Source organism: Aquarana catesbeiana, linkage group LG05 (genome assembly GCF_042186555.1).
Source record: "Aquarana catesbeiana isolate 2022-GZ linkage group LG05, ASM4218655v1, whole genome shotgun sequence".
Classification (NCBI taxonomy): domain Eukaryota; kingdom Metazoa; phylum Chordata; class Amphibia; order Anura; family Ranidae; genus Aquarana; species Aquarana catesbeiana.
In genome coordinates this window covers 437,923,442-437,931,273 of record NC_133328.1, presented here as the reverse complement: position 1 = coordinate 437,931,273, position 7,832 = coordinate 437,923,442, and positions in this window count along the sequence as shown.

Sequence of the window (7,832 nt, the reverse complement as noted above, 5' to 3'; positions counted from 1 at the left end):
TGCACTGTCCTGGTGTTTTTGGGCCTTAAGAAATGTGGCCACCAGTACATCAGGATTAATCAATGTTCATATACTGTATGTGTATACACACATACATATACACACACACACACACACACACACACACACAGCGCCTTGTATTCATACCCCTTGAAATTTTCCACATTTTGTCATGTTACCACCAAAAAAGTTAATGTATTTTATTGGAATTTTATGTGATAGACCAACACAAAGTGGTACATAAATAACCCATATCAGTGTTTATTATTTAGTCTGTAGAAAAATGAGTCCAAAGAGAAGCGCATGCGCAAAGCTGCTGAGCAGTCATGAATGCTTAGAGCTCCGCTGTCACCGCGACGAAAACAGCCTTCTATCGACAAGTCATGGTCGAATACCGCATTAATACGGTAACCCACTTATTACTGAGACTACGGGGCACAACTACATATAATGTTTAGCGGGGAAAAAGACAAAACTTAAACAGCCAGCAGGCAAAGAAAAGCTGACAAGAAACGCTCCTAATATGACAGCAGTGCAATCTTCCCGCTCTGCATTACCTCAGAGACAGTCACAAAGGGGGAACTCTACCTATTCTTCCTCACAACTTGCTGACTCTGACCTTGATTATGGATTAACACCAATATCTCTACAGAATATTCCTAATAACTTGGATATTCTTACTCAGTTTGAACGTGTTTTACAAAAAGCCCTCCAAAATACCTCAGACACAATAACAGAAAAACCGACAAGGGAAATTTGTGATGTTGCGCCGCACATCTATCTTAGAACACAAAATGGAGGATATAAATGATATCACTAATACTCATACTGACGAGCTAGAATCCTTGAAAGAAGAAAATTTTACTCTACACACACACATCTGGAAGATTTCGAAAACAGAGCCAGGAGATCCAACCTGCGACTCCGTGGTATACCTGAAAGTATAATGGATCTTCAATCAACCATTAAAGCGCTTTTTCAGGAGTTAGCCCCATCAATCCCCATTGAACGATTGGAGATGGACAGAATTCATAGAACTCTTGCCCCTAAAAAAGAAGATGGTCCCCCCCCAGGGACATTGTAATAAAATTACACTATTTTAGAACAAAGGAACAACTGATGGAAGCGGCACATAATAAAGATACATTAACCTTTCAAGGCCATCGCTACCAAGTATTCCAAGATCTCTCGCAGCAAACGCTCTACAGAACAAAAGAGATGAAACCTCACCTACAAATACTCCAATACCACCACATCCCCTATCGTTGGAGTTTTCCATTTGCCCTGCAATTCACCTATAAAGGTACAACATATACCTGCAAGAAATTGGACGACCTACTGACTGCGATCCAGGAGCTTCGTTTGTCAATTCCAGATAAGTCGACTGAAGGCTCCAAACGCAGAGTATCATCAAACTCACCCAAGGCTCAGCAAGACAACCCAACTCAACTAGCTCACTCCAGTACCAGTAAAAGGAGTCGTTTTGTATCACCACCTCCTAATTCCGAAGATCAAATGGACTGAAAGCCACTACGATTCTTTTATTTCATTGAAACCTTTTACCTAGTGTTACTATTATAACGGTAACCAATTTCAGGTAGATTCAGAGTAGGGATCGAATAACCCTTCCTCTGCCATTACCTTTATCCTTATAATTTCATTTAAGCAGAAGTTAATCAATCTATTGTAAATTAATAATTGTTACCAAACTTTATTACTCCAATATCATTCTTTAGGTTTAGTTTAGTAAATGCAATGCCCTTTTTTATAAGTGCATGATGTAATGCAAAGTTATAGAAACATATCTCTATTACATTATCCTAATAATAGCTATTATATTATTAGTGACTTGTATTATTTTATTATTGTTTGTATAGCCTTTGAGGAGACTGCCTTTGTCCCGGAGACAATCCACTGCGCCTCTCAATAGATCCTCGAGTAGCCGGACTTACTGACCGGACTCTCTTTGGACCATTTGTACCCACCGGTTGGTGATATTTCACCACCCCTTGGATACTAGCTCCATATAGGAGCTATTTTCCTCCTTATTTAAAAACAACTTCTCATCTGCAGCTCTAAAACAGGAATTTTACTTATTCTACTTCTCCTATTTAATCCCTTTTTATTCTTTTTACCCATCCTTTCCTGCCCCCTCCCCCCCCCCCCTTTTTTTTTAATTGTGTTTTTTTTTTTCTCTCCCCTCCAGAGTATAACCTTCTTGGATATTATCACAATAAGAAATTATTATAATCCCTAATAGCTTTATTCAAAAATGTCTTTAAATGTACTAACACTTAATGTCCAGGGTCTCAACTCCCCACCAAAAGGAACAAAAGCCTTTCATTCCTTTTCTTCACTTTCTGCACATGTAATATGTCTGCAGGAAACCCACTTCTCTACACAGTCTTCCCCTAAATTTATAAGTTGCCAATACCTACAAGTCTATATGGCCTCGGCCACTACAAAACAAAGAGGAGTGCTGATTGCATTTCATAACGCAACCCCCTTCACTTTACATAGAGAAATAAAAGATCCTGAGGGTTGCTATATAATCCTTACAGATCTCCTGTTAGATAATGAAATAACTATAGTTTCTTACTATGCTCCCAACAGATATCCTCTTTCGTTCCTCTCACACTTGTTCTCAGTAGTTGAATCTCATAAAAAAAGGTACCCTCATGATGTGTGGAGACTCAAATCAAGTTTTATACCCAATTTTAGACAAATCCCCTACACCACTACAACCTCAAAGCCTTAATTTCATACAACTCCTTGAACAACATTCTCTTATTGACTCTTGGCGTGAACAAAATCCTAGAAGAAAACAATACACTTACTATTCCCATCCCCACAAATGTTTTCTCGTATAGACCACCAATTTGTCCACATTGACACGTTACCACAAATACATAATTCCTTAATCATCCCATGCGCATGGTCAGACCACAATGCGGTCATGACATCCTTCTCATCCTTGATCCCGAGGCCTAGCCATAGATCCTGGACTATAAATGATAATTTATTCGTTGACCCAACATACCGTCTAAAAATAGAAACAGCCATACAAGATTACATCGCTAATAATTTACCAACAGATACTAATCCACTGAATCTATGGGAAGCTCTTAAACCTTCCATTAGAGGAGTCTGTATCAGCCAGTCGTTTTACCGACGTAAATTGAAACAGCAAATGCAAAACAAATTAGAGGAAGCTTATTATAAAGCCTCTGAAATGTTCCAAAATTTGCCCTCTCAAACTACAAAGATAGACTATGATAAAGCAAAGTTGGAGCTTGATCTTGTTTTAACAGACTCAGCTATACAGATTCTTTGCAAAACTAAACATACAATATATATGAAAGCTAATAAGCCAACCACATTCTTAGCATTAACTCTACGCAGAGCAGACCACATTTCAAAACCAAAATTCGGCTACAAATCACCAAAAACAATTTTTCTAGTAATCCACAGAAAATTATCAATGAGTTCCGTAGGAAACTCAAAGATTTATACCAAAATACACAAACATTCGACTCAACAAAATTAGACGCACTGTTATCTTCTATTCCTCTCCCAACCCTTTCTGTTACCCAACAAGAAACTTTAGATAAGCAGATCACTAATATGGAAGTCATATCAGCAATAAAATCCCTAAAATTGCATAAACGCCCAGGCCCTGATAGATACTCAGCCACATTTTATAAACACTTTACTACACTACTAGCCCCACTTATGACAAACACATTTAATTCTCTATTAGAAGGATGTTCCTTTAACACGGAATCCCTACTAGCTTCAATATCCATGATTCCAAAATCGCATGCAGATGACACGTCATGGTCCAATTACAGACCAATCTCAATCCTTAATATAGACATAAAAATATTAGCAAAGATTCTATCTAATAGACTTAATCCAATTATTGGCACATTAATTCATAAAGACCAAACGGGTTTAATACCTTTCAGACAAGCAGGTGATAACATACGGCGTGCTACCCTACTGGCTCATATAGCCAGGTCTCGCAAAATCACTGCCTGTTTCCTCTCTATCGATATACAAAAGGCATTTGACACTCTGTCATGGTCTTATCTTAAAGCCATTCTTCATAAATGGGGATTTGGTGAGCGGTTCCAGGGATGGATTTCCTCTCTTTATCATAATCCAAAAGCGTATATAACCTATTCAGGTTACCTCTCAGACCCCTTTAATATTGAAAGAGGAACCAGGCAGGGATATCCATTATCCCCTCTTCTATTCTCCTTGGCTATTGAGCCCCTAGCTCAACTTATTAGATCCAATATAAATATAAAAGGACTTGAATTAGGTGGTCACCAGCATAAGTTATGTTTATTTGCCGATGACGTCTTAGTATTTCTTACTTCGCCCCTACTATCAGCTCCAAACCTCATTGAAATTCTTACAAAATTTGGTAAAATATCTGGTCTTAAGATAAATCAGCAAAAATCAAAAGCCCTAAATATATCGTTATCACCTGATTTACAGAAACAGTTACAAGACTCCCTTCCATTTACATGGTCAACAACACATATACCATATTTAACGATCTCACGAACGGCTAATCCAGCTGACCTATACTCTGCAAATTATCCTCACATGCTAACTCAATTATCAACCTTACTGAGAAAATGGTCTTCTTTACCGTTAGCATGGATGGGTAGAATCACAGTAGTAAAAATGTCCATATTGCCTAAAATCCTATACCTGTTCTGTGTACTTCCTATAAACATTCCGGCTTATTTTTTCCGAATACTACAACACAAATCAACCCAATTTATTTGGGGTAAACTTAAACCACGATTACCACAAAATACCCTACATATGCCCCGAACCTGTGGAGGTTTGGGTGTTCCAAATTTCTCAAAATACTATTATGCTTCTCAGTTAGCACAAATTATTAAATACCATGCCACTAAAAAAATCCCTCTTTGGGTAACTATAGAATCGGTGGAATGTGATCCACTTTCTATATCAAATCTGTTATGGCTTTCACCACCCCAACGACGTTCAATATTAAATCTAGTCACAAAACATAGCCTCTCAATATGGGATAGACTTAAATTCCGTTTTGGTCTCCAATCTCCACTAATCCCTCTCCTCTCCTTTCTAAACAACCCCTCCTTCTACCCAGCTTGGACTTTACCTTCCTCCTTTAAAGCTTTGATAAATGTGGGTCTTACACGAGTTCATCACTTCTACGACTCTGATAAACTTATTTCATTTCCTACAATAAGCAAGACACACAACATACCCAGTAATGAAACATTTAGATTCTTACAAAATGAAAAACTTTTTATCCCAAAACATCCCCACAAACTTGACAACTCCAGAATATACTTAATTTGAACGATTATGTATGTCAGATCCACACAGACGAGGACTTATCTCTGACATATATGCTCAACTACTTTCACAAACAAATTCCTCTCCCCCGTCTTATACTACCAAATGGGAAGCTGATTTAAACCTTCCTCCAGACTCACTGGATTGGTCACAAATCTGGCAATCTACAAAATCAGCCACACCCAACATAGTTGCCCTAGAAACAAATTATAAAGTTCTTACCAGGTGGTATTTAGTGCCAGCACGTATATCAAAATAGAGTGATAAATAAATTCCACAAATGATAATTAATTCATAAAGTTCATGATCAAATGAGGTGAATAAATATAATTCCAATCAGTGACGATCTTCAAAGGGTGAGGTGGATAAGGAACCAAAAATAGGGGGTCCCTTTCTATAGCAAAACTGGATAAACCTTCACCACACCACTGTGATATGGATAAAATACACGCTTACCAACTGGCAAGCTTAGGAAAGCTTGTGACCTTAACCCGGTCGGGGCCTTTCTTGGAATGGAGACACCTTTAAATCGCTCCTTAGACCGTGGGTAGCCCACTATCCTCCACGAGTAAACAGCACCTGGAAGTTAGGGATGCTGTACTCCTATCTAGGAGTTGTTCTCACACACAATGCCCCAAAGAGAAAGGAAGAGCAACATAGCGTAATCATTTGCATTTAACTGTGAAAAATCGCTTTCCCAGTGCTGGCAGGGGTCCTAACACGTGATTGTCAATGCTGCTCAAATATCCTCTACGGGATGGCCTGGTATATTGTGAAGAAACCAGTATTTGGCAGTCGTGATAATTAAACAACTTAAATTGATTGTGTCAGGTGTATTGTTCCAAGTGGCAGGGAGCTCTGGTCCTGGAGTACCTCTCTGTAACAAAGCCAGTTGTGGAACCAGAGCTCCCTGCCACTTGGAACAATATTTGGTGGACTTGTCCAATAGTCCAAACATATTGGTCAAAAGTATTTCAAATTCTCTCTACAATGTTTGGAACCACATTACAACTGGATCCATTGGCAGCCCTCCTAAATAATAAGCCACGAAACATAACTCAATGTCAATTTAAACTTTTACTATATGTCACAACAGCTGCAAAACAATCGATAGCAAAAGCTGGAAAACCAATAAGCTTTGTGACATATCTGTAAAACAACGTGTAACTCAAGCTATGATCCATGCTAAAATGGAGGCAATCATACTTGATAAACTGGACAAATTTGAATCTCTTTGGCTTCCATGGATAACACACATACTACCACCGGATTTGAACTATTCACTTCTTTTACCCTAATGAGATCTACCACCTTCATGGTCTATATTATTACATGTTCCCCTAAATATTTAACACTCTCTTCTCTCTGGAGACCACAAATTCCCTCCATAACCCTTTCCAATCCCACCACATATTCCCACTTATTAAATTTTATTTTTAGTGATATATAATAATAAAATATGTCATTAACTATTTCTATTAAATTATTATTTGGTTAGGCAAACTATGTCTTTTTCAGATGCAAACTAACTATACCTTTGATGGGGATGCTTTGGAGGGGCACCCATGCACCCGGGATATGCCGGGCCAAATAGCCGGACCTTGGCCCTGGTTGTTTGGGTGTCTCTCTAGATCATCTCATTAATACCCAATTTATCTAATTTAGTTGCATTTTATGCCTCACTATTGTGACATATTGTATTTTTTTTAATATATATATATTGATCTACTTACTTATTTATTTATTTTTCCAATTACAAAAGCTCTATTAATTGTAATAACCATATAGTTCAGATATGTACACTGGAAAATAAGTTATCTTGTAGAAATCAGTAAGAAAATCTAAGTATTATTATTCTAAGTTATTATTGAGAAGTTCCTTTTCCTCATATTTTGTAACCTTACATAAATTTAAAACCAGTACTGTAAAATTGTATTGTTGTATTCTCAATAAATTATATGAAAAGAGAAAAATGAGTCCACAAATCAATTTATGGTATACAGTGCCTTGAAAAAGTATCCATACCCCTTGAAATTTTCCACATTTTTTTCATGTTACAACCAAAACATAAATGTATTTTATTGGGATTTTATGTGCTAGACCAACACAAAGTGGCACATGATTGTGAAGTGGAAGGAAAATGATAAATGTTTTTCATTTTTTCCTTACAAATAAATATGTGATAAGTGTGGCGTGCATTTGTATTCTGCCCCCTTTACTCTGTTACCCCTAACTAATTTCTGGTGAAACCAATTGCCTTAAATAACCTAATTAGTAAATAGAGTCCACCTGTGTGTAATTTAATCTCAATATAAATAGAGTTGCTCTGTGAAGCCCACAGAGGTTAGAGAACCTTAGTGAACAAACAGCATCCTGAAGACCAAGGAACACACCAGACAGGTCAGGGATAAAGTTATGGAGAAGTTTAAAGCAGGTTTAGGCTATAAAAAAATATCCCAAGCTTTGAA